This window comes from Miniopterus natalensis, chromosome 2, assembly GCF_054644295.1.
Source record: "Miniopterus natalensis isolate mMinNat1 chromosome 2, mMinNat1.hap1, whole genome shotgun sequence".
NCBI classification, from domain to species: Eukaryota; Metazoa; Chordata; class Mammalia; order Chiroptera; family Miniopteridae; genus Miniopterus; species Miniopterus natalensis.
In genome coordinates, this window is record NC_142082.1 from 23458566 (window position 1) to 23473854 (window position 15289).

Below are 15289 nucleotides of genomic sequence, written 5' to 3' on the forward strand. Positions count from 1 at the left end.
TTCATTTCTCTGTAAAGTGAATCTGTGGTCATTGAGGCCTTTTTAGCTCCAGCATTCCCGGAGTGGAATAAAGGGGTTGGGGTGCTGAACTGGAATTCTTTTACGACCATCCATCCCTTAAACTGATGGGAGCTTTTGGGTGTGCTAGAGTTTGCTCTTAAATGTAAATACTCCTGGAAACAGACAACCTGTTTGACTTGTTAACAGCTGACTGATAAAAGCAGCTCAGTGTAGGGGAAAGGCTTAAGCTTGAATCAGCTCTACCAGTAATGAGGAATGTGAACTCAGGCAAGTTTTTCAGTTATGCTGAACTTTCGCAACTGCAGGTCAAGTGTGAATTGGAAACAACGTGCATAAGATCCCTGGCTCATCACAGTAAGTGGCATGTATTATTACTGGTTGATGTCTAGCTGAGACAAGGCATTGTGTGAGAGAAGTAAAAGAAAGGATGGCAGGAGAAGGGACAGGTGGATGGCAGAGGAAATTGTGGGATGAGCAGCTATTGTAGGAGAGGCCAGATTTCATCTATTCTGATCCTAAATATGCTCATATTTGTCAAGCAATGAGAGCTGATTTTGAGGTTGAAAGATAAGGCATTTGCAGCCAAAGTCAAAATGTTTTTCCCTATTTTTACCAAGACTTAGCTCTGCCAAAGGTCATTATTAGAAAAAGGGAAATAGGGGACCAATTAGCTACAGAACATTGGAGATAGGACATCAGACACGCTGCAGCAGAGGGTGGCCCTGTCCCACAGAGAGGTGTGTATTTTCCTGTGACATGGAATGCCATGATGAGGGGCAGGGGTTTTTCCTAGCATTTTGGTTCATCAGGAGTGAAGGGGTGGTGGTGATGAGACTTTAACTTGAACTCCCGGAGAAGATGATTTGCTCCTGAATGATCACACTTAAATCCTGAAATCACAGAGAGACTGCAGTCTGGGTATGGGCTTCTAAAGCCTGGTCAGTGACTACTGGGGTGGGGTGGGGGTGAATGTGATCGAGGAGACCGATAGGGAGAACCCTTCTCCACCACTTGTCAGGTCACCTACAATTCCACCTTTCCAAACTGGTTCCCTTAGTTTTTTAGCCTCCAGTTAAAATGCAAATTGATCAGTTAACATGGGACCTTGAGAGAGAGAAGGCTGGACCTTGAGCAGGAGATTGAAAGGAGGGGATTTTCAGGATCCTACGAGGTGCCCCTGAGCTTTGCTGAAATATTTCCAGTGACTCACACCAGTTGATACCCTGATCCTACGCAGGAGCAGGCACACACGCTGGGGCCTCTGTTCCTACTAATTATGAGATTGTTTTCCTTTCACAGACTCTGGGGATTCTGGGTCAGCCTGAGGAGGAGGTAGGTAAGGGGAGGTTGATAGGAACACAATGGGAGCCTTGATTTTAGTCAAGGGATTGCTTCGGGGTGAAAAAATGAAAATAGATCTTGGTGAAATCACATCCTGGGAAAATTGTATCAAAGCCCTTGCCTTTCAAGAAGGGGAATAAAACCCATGCCCAGATAACAGAGACAGAGTGGGCTCAGGGAAAGCAGAAGAAAGTATTCTTACAGAGCTTTCCCAGCCTTCGCCTTGTGTCTGAGGTGGGGCCTCCTTGACCCCCAGGATGGGCAGAACTCATGAGTCACCAGCGGGGGCACCTTATCATCTGAGTGGGCACAGGGATGGGGGGCATGGACCACACTGAGATCCTATCAGCTGAGTAAGGAATGATGTGATGTCTGTGGAAACTCAAGCAAAGAGAGATGGACCAGAGGCTTATGACAAAGCAATTTGGGACCAGAAAACAGAAAATGTGTGTACAATCTCAGAAGATTTAATTTTGGTAGCCATCTGGATTTTCCAGAGGCTGGGGTAAAGAGCACAGTGGATTTGAAATGGTGTTGTTATGACACGCACTGTCTAGGCCTTCATCTAGACTAGAGATACCAAGTTGGTCAGCTGGACCAGTGACCTGAATTCTACACAAACACCAAGAAACATCATTTCTTGTGTTTTTGAGGCTGAATGCCTGGGAAGTGCCCTTAAATATGGTTGTTCTTGTTAAAAATTGCTCACCAGGTCATACGGGAGCTCTTTGTACTATTCTTGCAGCTCTTCTGTAAATTTGAAATAACTTCCAAATAAAAGGTAAAAACTGGGTTATTCTCTTGGAGTAGTAATTCTACTTCTGAATAGTAAGCTCAATAAAATAAAAATTTTCAATTCCCATGCAAGGAAAGAATATGTACAAGACATTATTTTGACTATCTAAAAACTGAAAATAATATATGTCCCAAAATAGGGGAATAGTACTATATAATGCAATATTGTGGAGCCATTTTTGATTGATAATATAATTACACAGAATATCAAAATCGATCACAAATTACATTACCCCAAAGAAGTAGAAAACACATTTATATATGCACTGTGATAAAAAACTATGTGATATAAACTATATATATATAGTTTATATATATATATATAAATATTAAAATATAAAAAAATATACATATAAAGACTAAGAGAGAAAATCAAGTGTTGGAGTACTGCAGTTTTTGGTGAATTTTTTTCAGTTCCTTTCCTGAAACTTTTAAATTGCTTTAATAAAAAAAGACTTACGGACTGCACACTGGATCCAGGCTAGCCTGAGTTTCTCCAGCAGCTCCTCTTTGACACAGGCTCTGAAGGGCAGGCTTTTCCATGACAGCGTGTTGGGAGATTGGGAATTTTCCTTAACCTTTTACAGATTTCCATGAATTTATTCAAACTCTTCTTAAATACATCTCATTTTCAGTCAGTTCCTTTGTGGAGGGAACTCAGTTTATCAGGGTGGCCTCCCAGTTCTCCAGCATTTCTTGCCTGTGGTCCTAAAGCTCCCCCTTGGCTTTAGCTTTGAGCTTTGAGCTTTGAGCTTTGAGGCTGGCCGCCTGGCTTCAGTCTTCTAGGAGTAAATCAGCCGGGGCCGTGCTCGCGCCAGGCCCGCTGGGCGGCTGTGAATCAGGAAGTTCACCCCTTTTTCTCCGAAATGAGTTGCAGGATTGTGGGCCAGTTTGCTTTGTGCTTTAGCTTCCTTGTGTTTCAGAGGATTATTGTTTGTCTGAAAAGGGAAAGAAAATACTTTGAGACGAATGAGATGCTATTGGTGATTTAATGAGCTGTTTCATAAGTTTGGTTTTGTTTTTGCAGCTTTCTCCCTTTCTTACATCTGTTCTCAAGTGGAAAGACCTTTGCAGGAGAAAAGCTCTCTCTCTTTTTTCAGAGATGCCAAAAGGGACCTGAAAGAGCATCTATCTCAGATTTTTCTCAAACTGTCTTCTAAGCAGTATTAGTGTCAAGCATGGGGGGGGGGGGGGAGTCAATGCTAATAATATTTTTTCTTTTGAAAACATTACCACACATTTCTTTTACAAATACTACCACACTAAACACAAAATAATTATGGGGAAACTGTGGGGAGGGGAGCAGGCTATATGGGAAACTGTACTTTCTGCTCAATTTTCTGTAAACCTAAAACTTCTCTAAAAAATAATGCTTATTAATCAAAAATATTTATTGAAAATACAAAATACAGCCATTTCTGATATAAAATTATAATATATTTATGCATACGTATTATACATTGGAATCTAACTTTTATGGATTTTTGGGCAGAGATTAGTTGGTCTGTGAAACCACCCACCGTCATCTACTAATATTCAGGCATGTCCTATCTAATCAACATCTATAGGCATTCTATCAGCATCTTATGATTTTAAGGGTGTCTGTGGTCAGTTACGTTCAGGAAACTTGAGCTCTTCTACTCCCTTAACTTTACACATGCGGACACTGAGAAGTGACTGCTCCAAGTCCCAGTGTAGGTGCCACTGGCCAGTGCTGGAACTCTGGTGTCCTTGCCCTACTGTACCAGGGCCACCACACCGGTAGCCTCAGGTGAGGTGCTTGTTTGGTTTCCTTTCAGCCTTTCTGGTCTTTTCTTTTTTGTTTTAAAATAACGACAGCAGCAATAACCACAACCAAGTGGACCCAGATCACCCAATGAGCTCTGCCCTCGCGCTGACCCCGAAGTGTTAGGCCCTGGCTGCGTGCGGGAGAGGCTCGGTGGAGGAGCTGCCAGAGCCCTCACCGCAGCGATGAGATCATGGGGGCGGGAGGTGGATTCCTAGTGCGTGGTGACTTACGAAGGGGCGGCTCTCGCCTCAGTTCTGGTCATGGGCTGCGGAACTGCGCGTGTTCGGAGTGGCAGGAACATACTGTTTACATTGGACTCACCTTCCCACTGCAGGGTCACAGGATTTCATGCCCCGGACACCTTCTTCCTGAGTCAAGCATTTTTGCCAAATGAAGACAGTTCTGAGGTAGCTTTCCACAGGCCCCTCTCCCCCACCCCCGGGAAGTGATGCATATTTTATGAGGTGCTCTTTTCCCTCCTCCTGGATGAGCTGTATGTTTTCCCCTGTGTGGGGTTTGCACCAATCTGTATGAACCTGAGATCATTTTTTTTCTCAGCCTTCCTTTATCTATGGGGTACAGGGTTTCCTGTTTGATTTTAGATTGATAACTTTGATCACATTCCAAATGTCTCTTGTTCTGTCTTACTGTGTTGTTGGTTCAGGAGTGGCTGAGTTCACAGCTTTTATTAGAAACTGAGGGAAGCTGCCAGAACGCAGGGCACTGAATGATCTCTTATTGATCTGCATGATCTGACCTACCTTCCAATGAAAAAGAAAGACCTTAGTGAGCACCGATTTACCTACCTGTCATGACCATTACACCCATTCTCAAATTACTATTTTATGTGTTTGGATTAATGTGCAAATTACTTTAGAATGTGAAGAAATACATCAGGTTACAAAATACTATGAAGCCAACTTTTAAAAAACACACACTCCCCAATGGGTTAACAGCAGAAGAGGGATTGTAGCTGAAGATTTGAAAAACAATTGCTCTGAAATGATATTTGAAACCAAGGGAGTAAATGAAGCCCTCAGCAGAGAGTATTGAGATAGTTCCAGTTTGAACCTTGGCTTTAGAATAAGGGAGGGAGAGGTTCTACCGTGTTAGTAGGCACTGGGGTAATGGGTCCTTGAGTTCAGGTTGGCAGAGGGCAAAGGGGTCAGGGATGGGGTGGGGGATGGTGCTGAAGTGCAGAGGAGATTCGAGGACCAGGAAGAGGGGAACTGGGAAGGCTAAGGGGGGCATGAAGCTGGGAAAGAAGGCAACTTATTGGGGAAGTGAAAGGGAATCTGGGTCATCAAGGAAGGTAGAAATTATTCCCGAAGGGTGGTGCTGGTGGTGTGGCCCTCCATACCACAGCTGACACCTAGAGGGTGGTGACTATTTGGAGAGAAGGCAGAGAGAGCAAGGAGACTTCAGACCAGGGAAAGCCAAATGCTTCCAGTGTGAGCCTGTCTTGCAGACACCATGTAGTTGTGGCTAATAACTAATTTTATATAGTGCTTGGCCATTTACAAAGTTCTTTCATATACATGATCACGTTTCTTCTTCACAAATATGATATCCTATGAGAGGGACAGAAAAGGTGTTATACCCAGCTCATAGAGCAGCAAACTGAGGCCCAGAGAGGACTTGCCTGTGGCCACAGAACTCCTTACCAGTGCATGAGGGTGCCCAACGAAGTCAACAGAAATAAAATCTGGGCTCCACCCAGGGCACCACCCATTGGAAATACTCTCCTCCTTCTGGCCACCTGTCAGTGAGCAATTAGAGAACCAACATCAGCTCTCGTAGGAGACAACTCAAGTGAGAATTAAGTTTGTTGATGTTTTGTCTGACCTGCTACCAGCAGAACCCACACCACGAGAAACAGACTCTCATGGTGTGTTGGCCAGGAGGGATCCTGTTGTGGTAGGTTCACATGCCAAGTGGCTTCCTGTAGCACACGCCACCTTGTGCTCTTCATGTCCTCAAAGCAGAGCCGTCCCACCGGGCTCTTGTCCCCACAGAATATTCTTCAGACTGCATATCATATTTCTTCTTGTTTGCCTCCCTCCCTAATGGGAATAGAAGACCCTTCCCTGAGTCTTATGATTGCCTCCACCTCTCCTCCTGGGCTTCTCAGCTCCCCGGCCCCAGCGGGAACCCTTAGGAACTGTTGGTCTGAAATGGCCACAGGCTTCTGGTCAGGGGGAGGTCATGACCGCCCAGAAGCTGCAGCTGCAGCGGAGCTTTGCCCCACCACCTCCCTCCTCCCTGTCGGGCCTGAGACAGATCACTCTTTTTCCATCTCCAGAGATGCCAAAGGCATACCCTTGCCAGAGTCATTAAAGTTGTCCCTGTAGATGTGGCCTCCCACTGGACTGCAAGCCCCATCGTGGTGGTGAGTCCTTAGGCAGCAGCAAGGATGTGCGGGCTAGAGGATGCTGGACCCCACCCCGGGGAGCAGCCCTCCCTGCTGCCACAGGGCCAGGCTAGGGAAGCTGATGTCTAGCTGAGGTGCCAGGAAGCAGGTGGAATCAACAGGCTCACATCTGGAACACAGCAGTCCAAAGGCTCTGACAGCCTCTTGGCACCGATGCGGACCAGAGGGCAAGCCTCCTAACTTCTCAGAGACAGTTTCCTTATTTGTAAAATGGAAATTAAATCTGACACTAGCTACTTGCAGAGGAGTTTTGGAGGATTCAGTGATAATTGGTGAGACATTGCTATGAAAACATAAGTTAAATTATTCTGTACGAAGTACCTTCAGAAAGAGTACAGACCGGAAAGGAGGTGGGGGCAGAGAAGGTGGGGAAGGAAGTATAGCTGCCACTCCCCCTGGTAACGCAGCTTCATGGGATTTGTTCAGGCCACTTTGGGATCATCCAGCCCTGCGGATGTGGTTGACAGTCCTGGGGGTCGACAGTGCAGGGAGCAGGGGCTCCAAAGGCTAACCAGCACCATTTCCTTTAAGCACTTCTGCCTGGTCTAAACAGGAAATGGTGCCGGAGTCCTGAATTCCTATAAAGGGCTCAAGGTAAAGCACCGAACAAAAATATATCTGAAGTGGTTCTATCCTGCTGTGAGTTGGGACAAAAAGTTAAACACAACTGTTTATTGAGGTCCTCATGCCCTCCCGTTTCCATCAGTGGCCTAAACTTCCTCAATTGGGGCAGAGAGGTCAAAGGGCTGAGACTCCCCCCTATCAGCATATCTCAGCTCACCCCACCGAGAGAACATTTCAGGAACCTAGGAACCTGCATTTTTATTTCCCAGTAGTGTTAGGCCTCAGGTGGCTCTGCCATCTGCCAACTCTCAGTTCTGAGATTCTGGATAGATCTTTTGTGACCCCACTTGATATTATGGTGCAGATGGCTGCCTCTGGGGCCCTGCCGCCTGCTAGAACCAACAGAATGACTACCAATATTCCTGTTGTTGAGGTTTCAAACATTTCACCACCACTGGCTCCCTTAATCTGACCATAATTTAAAAAACTATTTTTATAGTTTTATTAAAAGGAGGATTGGCTTACTATGGAGAATTTTAACAGCCACCTCCTCCTTAGCATATCCCATGGGCAGGCACTTCACACATGTTCTATCCCGTGAGGCGGGTGCTGTGATTGTCTCCATTTTGCAGTTGAGAAAACAGAGGCACTGAGAGCTGGAGTCACCCGCTCAGTGTTATACAACTAGTAAATGACAAAAAGAGGAGTTGAACCAGCCCGATCCAGAATTGGCCTGTGTATCCACAATGCAACATGGTCTAGTGAAGACATGAGCTCCCAGATAAGACTCCAAGAGAGACAGGTGCTTGAAGTGCTGTGAAAAGGCCAGGACTCTTCCCTGTGCTGCTCAGGTATGGCCCCAGTGAGCTCCCTTGAGCAGAGAAGGGGGTTTATTGGCTGAGATAACCAGTGAGCTGGCCTGAATAGCAACAGACCCTGGGTCTTTGCCTGTGGTCCCTCCCCTTCTATCTGCGTGATGTCTCCTTTCAGACTGGTGCTCCAGTGCCTCAGGGCAGGGGGTGGGCACACGGACATTATGGCTCCAGGCTCAAATTCTTACAGCCCATAACCACGGAGAGATCCCGCAGACCTATCCAGCATGGGTCATGTGTCTATCTCTATGGCTTGGGGGTTGCAGTTTCTTACCTGAAGCAGAAAGGGGTGCAAGAAATAGTAGACACAACATACCAGTTTCTCTCCGCTCTGAGGCCCTTGAACCTTCGCTCCATGAATGAGAAGGGGATCTTCTACTTGCAAAGACAAAAGTAGAACAAATCAGATTTGCAGAATTATGAACTAGAAGAAGCCTTAGATTTCACTTGATTTAGCCTACATTTCCACTTCTCTGGACCCATCAGCACTAAACTGGGAACCCAGGGTCCTTGACCCAGTTCCAGGCTCTCTCTAGAACACCATGCAATAAATCTTACTGCTCCAAAGAAATGAAATCAGACAAAGTTAGATGGCTATAGGGTAAGAGATGCTGTCTATCAGAAGAAAGGCTCAGTTATGACTCTCCATAAAAATAGGTATTAAAAAACCTCAGCCAATTTAATGCACGAAGCCTTTATTACTTCATGAGGGACTAATTGGATCACTTGTTTTCCCTCTTTACAAAATCTGACTTCAGAACTCTTCCTCAGACAGAAGCAGGTGCACACGACTTCTGCTTGGTTTCTTACTGTTCTCCTGTCCATAGAGTCTGTTTTCTAGTTCTGGGGTGTGCTAGGAGCCTCAGAAGCACTGTAGAGATAGGGAATCTCTTGTACGAGATTGAGCTTTTCATGATCTAGATAAGCTACTTTATTTTATCATTTCATTCTAATACACTTACTGGGATCCCAGAAACCTCATCTCAAGCAAATCCTGTGCCTCTAAATTCCAGCCTCACAGAGGGTCCTCACTCCACCGAGGGGAAGGAAGACGAAAGAGGCTTATGCATTTATTTAACTGTAAGGTCTTTCACTCCTCGAACATTTACTGGATTCTTGCTTTGTTCCAGGCAGTGTGCTACATGCTGGGGATAGAGAGGCAAGTGACAGTCTAGTGAGGAGAGACAATATACCAGAGACGGCGGTTGGCAAAATTTTTTGGTCAAGGGCCAGATGGTAAATGTTTTTAGGCTTCACAAACCATATGATCTCTGTCATAACTATAAACTCTGTTATGGTAGTATGAAAGCAGCTAAGGCAATACATTAACAACTGAGCGTGGCCGTGTTCTGATAAAACTTTATTTACATAACTGGGTGGTGCGTTGGGTTTGGCCCGAGGGCTGCAGTTTGCCGATCCCTGCCCTAGAATGTGTGTGTACAGGATGGAGTGAGCACCTGGCCTAGCATGAATGAGGGAGGGAGCTGCCGTGTTTACTAAGGACACATTAGGATGGAACAGGCTTTGTGAAGAAGGCTTTGTTGTGCTGAACCGAACAAGAGAAGTATGAATTTGCCACATGGGCTTGGTCGGGGCAGCTTTGCTGGACAGGGGGCACATTGTGGAGCAGAGGCCCTGTGATGCGGGTCCTGCACAAGGTTTAGGCGACCACAACCATTTAGTGTGATGAGACTAGGGGAAAGTGGGGAGCCATAGATAGCTGGCAAGGGAGGCGGGGCAGCTCTGAGAGGCAATTTGGGCCCTAATGAAGATTTTGGTCTTTATCTCAGGGCAGAGGGGCAGAAGAGCAAATGTGCCTAAAGCTTGGTGTTCCAGCTGTGATTCCAGGTAGTTTACATAGACGGTTTCATTTTCATTCTCACTAAATGCGGTGGGGTGGGTGCCAGTAATCCAACTTTGTGATGGGAACGCTTGTCAGGATTCAAACACAGGTGTGTTCAGTGCCCCACCTTGGCTCTCTCCACATTGCTGCCCTTGGAGGGCCGAGCTCAGAGGAACCTTTCCTCCTTTGTCCCACCACCAGCGGCCGCCCCTGCCAGCAGGAAAGTGTAGAGAATGCCACGATGTCTCAGAGTTGGATGGAGACTTCAGTGGTTATGGGGAAGAGGGTTGAAGCCTTATGGTGCGGGGAGGGGATCTCAAGGAGAAGGGGTGTTGGCTGGTCATGCCATGAAGCGGGCGGGAAGGGCAGCAGGTCCCTCTGGGCACTGGAGTGTTTCCAGGAGGCTGGCTGGGAGCCAGGGGGATCCTGGCCCCTGGGGGAGGAGAGAGTGCCTTTGCGGCAGGCCTGCCTGCTCTGTTCCAGCCATCCTGGCTGAGGTCCACCTGGAGCCCGTGGCGGGGCAGCGGCTCCATTACTCTTCATGCCTGAGGTCATGAAGCGAAAGGAATTCCAGAGACTCTAGATGAGGAATCACTCTTGGCTCATCTCTTCTCTCTGCCTAGTTTACTTGGTTGCTAGGTTGCTGAACACTTTGGCTCTTTGATCCCACCCTCTGAAAGAGTAATTCTCAAGACCAAGCCTCTTCCCCCCCTATCATGTATGCCAGGCAGTTTGTAGGTGTTCAATAAATATTTGTTTAATTAAGGAATTAATATCAAAGTATATTGTTTATCCAAATGCCTTTTACTCAGTTCTTCACTTTTGCTCCACACCAACACCTGCCGAAGCCATTTTACAGAGGATTGTCCTTCACAGGAGTGGCTCGTTGCTACTCCAAGTGCGGACTTGGACCCGCAGCATGGGCTACAGCTGGGAAATCTCCCACCTTCCCCAGACCTGCTCAATCAGAGTGTTTTTATAATAAGATCCCCAGGTGATTCATATGCACATTTGAGTTTGAGAAACACCAGAGACATGATTTTGCAACTATACCCCATATTGGTCATTAATCTTAATTCCATTCCTTAAATAACTCTAAAATGATATTCTTTATGTATTCTGAATCCAGCTATATTCTGAGTCTAGAAGACGTTGTTAACCACCGCCCCCCCCCAAATCTCTTCCCCTTCCCAATTCTTTCCCTTTCTTGTATCTGCCCTATCCCTGCTTCTAGTGGCAATGGTAGGTGGCTAGTAGGCTTCCAGTGGTGACGGTAGTTGGCTAGGCAAGAAGGAAGTGAGAGCAGAAAATTTTTTAAATGACACATTTGAGGGTCAGAGCCAAATACCTCACCCCGAAAGTCCCATCTTGCATAGGCTATGTATATCTTGTGTCCTATTTCTTCATTCTTTTGCCAAGCCTTTAGAGATTTAGAGCAAAGGTAAGATGACTTTTCCGAGGTCACACAGGTCGTAAAGTGGCAAGGGGGAGGGGATCCCGTCCTGCACCACTGTCCTGGGAAAGTCAGAAACCCTGTGGTCGCTGGTCCTCAGCTCAGCCAGCACTCTCCTTTGCACAGAAGGTGGGGCTTCTACAGTTGCTCACTGTGGCAGGTGCTTTCTTCATGGCTATGGCCTGGAGTGGAGGATAGAACGCCAGCCTCAGAGTCAACACACTTGTTTTGAATCTTAGTTCCATAGTTTGCCAGCAGTGTGGCTTTGGGTGAGATACATGCTCTCTGAGCCTGCTCCTCATTTGTAAAACGGGGACAGTGTGGCTGTGAGGCTTAGAGAAAGAATACCCACGAGCCTGTGTGGAGCCTGGCATATATTGGATGCCCCCAAATTAGTCATTATCATTTCTCAGAGAGTTGTTCCCAATCATCTCCCAACAATGGTTCTTCATGTTGCCACCGTGCTCAAAAACATTCAATGGCTCCCAGCTACATTTGGGAGAAATGTGCCTCTCTACCCCCAACCCCCACCGTCTGGCCCGCATTTCACCTTTCCAGCCATATATTCTACTCCTTTATATAAAGGTGTGCTAAGAAATATGATTTTCCTATTTCTAACTGATATAATTATTGTTTCTTATACAAATATGTTCAATAGTTTGTTGAGCATATCGTTTGATTATTGAATTAAACCACTTAGTCAATAATGCCTTTCCTATTAGGAGTTTTGTTGTTTTTATTTTTTAACAAAAAGCATTTTCTATTTCAAAAGACCTGAACCTTTTTTTTTTTCCTTTGGAAATAACCTTGTGGTTATTGTTGTTAAAAGTATGTTTAATGTTTAACCTTAATTTCATCTTAGACAACCGTCTCTAGGCAGCGGTGGCCTCTCCCCCTTACTAATAAATCCTCTCACTCTTTTGCAACGTAGATGATTTCACTCTGTTTATTGTTCATGAGCTGTTCATTTAGTTACTAAAAGCCCACTTAGTTACGGGATTTTAAACCAATAAGATTTGGGGTGGATAGTCAGGTTAATTTTCAGTGCCAAAGATGTAACTTTTGGTCTTCACTCACTTTTATAATTACTTTGTAATTTTCTTTTAGCATGTAAAAAACAACAACCCAGTGTTTCTTCACTTCTGTGAGTGAACAGAAATGCTTCAGGAAATGGTAAGCACAGTTTAACTAGATTCAGAAAAGAATTAGGATGAGTTCAGAGTAATCCCTGATTACTCAAGTAAATTGGGCGCTTGGCTTGAATTAGGATTGGATTCATGCAAATGTACCTTTCAGTCTGCTTGCTGTGTTCTGACTCATGTTCTCTGTAAGTTCCAATAAAGTCCGTCATCATATTATCAGTTACAGATTTCTCCATTGAGGACAGATAGAGAGGCAGCCGGTCAGTGACTCTCTCTCAGCACTGATGTTTCTATCCCTCTCCCTTCCTCTCTCTGAAATCAATAAAAACATATTTAAAAAGAAAAAGAAAAAAGAAAGAGACTAAAGAACAGAACAAGTGATTAAAAGGCTATAGAAAATTCTTGGAACAATTTAGGATTATAGGATTTTGCATATGGATTGTATATAGATGCCATTATGGAATGATTGTTAGTTTTTTTAGGTGTGATAATAGTTCTGTAGAAGATTGTCCTTACTCCTGCTATAGTATTTAGGGATGCCTGTCATCCTATCATAGTAATGTCTACAATTTCCTTTCAAATGGCATAGCAAAACATAAATTATGTTAACTGTACATCAATCTATCTGTCATCTCTCTCTCTCTCTCTCTCTCTCTCTCTCTCTCTCTCTCTCTCTCTCTATCTATCTATCTATCATCTATCATCTATCTATCATCTATCATCTATCTATCTATCTATCTATCTATCTATCTATCTATCTATCTATCTATCTATCATCTATCTATCTATCATCCAGCTATCATCTATCTATCTATCATCTATCATCGTCTATCTACCTACCCAGTGAGAGAGAGGCAGAGATAAATTGAAAAAGAAAGAGAGAGTGTATAAATATGGCAAAGTGTTAGCGATTGTTTAGTCTGGGTGGAAGGTATATGGATTTTCATTGTATCATTCTTTCAACTTTTCTGTATGTTTGAAATATATCCCCAAAAAGGGAAAAAAATAAAGTATCTCCATTTTAATTTCAGATGAATGTATCCAAAATTTAGTTGAATTTTATCTTTACTTTCAAATCTTAGACATTTACCATTGTAAGGATAGCTTAGTCAAATCTTCATTTCTTGCTTGATTTTAAAAAATTACTGATGATTCCATGGGGATATGGTGAGGGAAGGTGTGGTGAGCTGCCTTATGATGCTCGTGGTGCTAGAGCCTTTCAGTTTTCAGTGAACCAGCGGCCCTTCTCGTTGGTGTGCTGATGTTCGCATGGGCAATTCTGCTGACAACTAACAATAAAGCCAGGCCAAATCTTTATGTTTATGGACCTATAAAAACCCATTTGGACATTTCCATTCCCAGTTTTAAGATAAGCTAAATTAACCCATAAAGCTTTTGTGTGCTGTGTCTATATTGAAGCATAAAATTAGGTAATTTCACCCTGCCGGTGTGGCTCAGTTAGTTGGGCGTAGCCCTGTGCATTGATAGGTTGCCAGTTCGATTCTGAGTCAGGGCACATGCCTGGATTTGGGGTTCCATCGCTGGTAGGGGGTGTGCAGGAGACAGCCAATCGATGTTTTACTCTCCCTCCCGCCCCCCCCCCCTTCTCTATATATTTTTAAAGAGAAGTATTTCCTCAACATCTTAAAAAAAAGAGCAATGAAGGGCAATTTTAGCTTACATAATCTTGAAAAAAAGAGCTGGATACCAGGTATCTATAGTTCAGCTTAGAAACTGCTTTGGACAATGGGCCTGCTGGCTTTTCATGAGTTTTCTGATCAAGGGAAAAAACCAGAGATGATATGCATGGCGATAAGGCTTACAAATAGTATGTGATTTGTCCTATCGAAAGTGTAATGTACCTTGTCTTTAAAAAATACTAATGAAGCAAACATAGCAGGATGTTAACACCTATTTTTAAATTAGTGGTGGATATGTGGTATCATTCAGAATAGTTTCACTACCTGAAAAGTCCTCTGTGCCTCCTATCCCCTGGCAACCAATGACCTTTTTACTGTCTCCATAGTTTTGTCTTTTCCAGAATATCATGTAGTTGGAGTCATCTAGTATGTAGTCTTTTCAGATTGACTTCTTTCACTTGGAAATATGCTGTTAAGGTTCCTCTTTGTCTTTTCATGCCTTAATAGCTCTTTTTTTTTTTTCTTTTTCTTTTTTTAGTGCTAAATAAATTTCCATCGCTTGGGTATATCACAGTTTATCCACTCACCTACTGAAGGGCATCTTGGTTGCTTCCAAGTTTTGACAATTATGAATAAAGCTGCTATAAACATCCATGTGCAGGTTTTTGTGTGGACATAAGATTTCAGCTCATTTGGGTAAATACCAAGGAGCACAGTTGCTGAGTCATATGGTAAGAGCATGTTTAGTTTTGTAAGAAACTGCCAAATTGTCTTCTAAAGTGGCTGCACCATGTTGCATCCCCACCAGCAATGAATGAGAGATTTCCTGTTGCTCCACATCTTTGCTACCACGTGGTGTATTGTCAGTGTTTTGGATTTGGGCCATTCTAAAAGGTGTGTAGTGGCATCTTGTTGTTGTTTTAATTTGCAATTCCTTAATGACAAGATGTGGAGTATCTTTTTATGTGCTTATTTGCATCTATGTGTCTTCTTTTTAAGCAGGTTTGATTAATTCAAATTAATATTGTTATTACTCTTAGTAGGCCAAAAGTTGAAAAAGCAACTGTTTTTAAGATATAATTTTTTAGATTGCCATAAGTAGTGTTGTCTGGGCTCCTTAACAGAGGCTTAGGGTTTAGGTGTTTTGTTTTGTTTTCTCTAGGAAATATTAGATTCAGAGTAGTATAAACAAACCCTGTTCTTACTCTTGTCCTGGAACTTGGGGCTGTTAATGATGGAAGACTTCTACTGTAGAAAGGAGTGAAGACCAGAGGTCAAACTGGGCCTAGTAATCCTAAAATGAGTAGCCAAGTAGGGTTGGCTATAAAAATTAGTTAAAAGCTTATGAAGTAGAGTTAATTTTAAATTTTTCAAAACCTGATTCAAATATGACTTTTT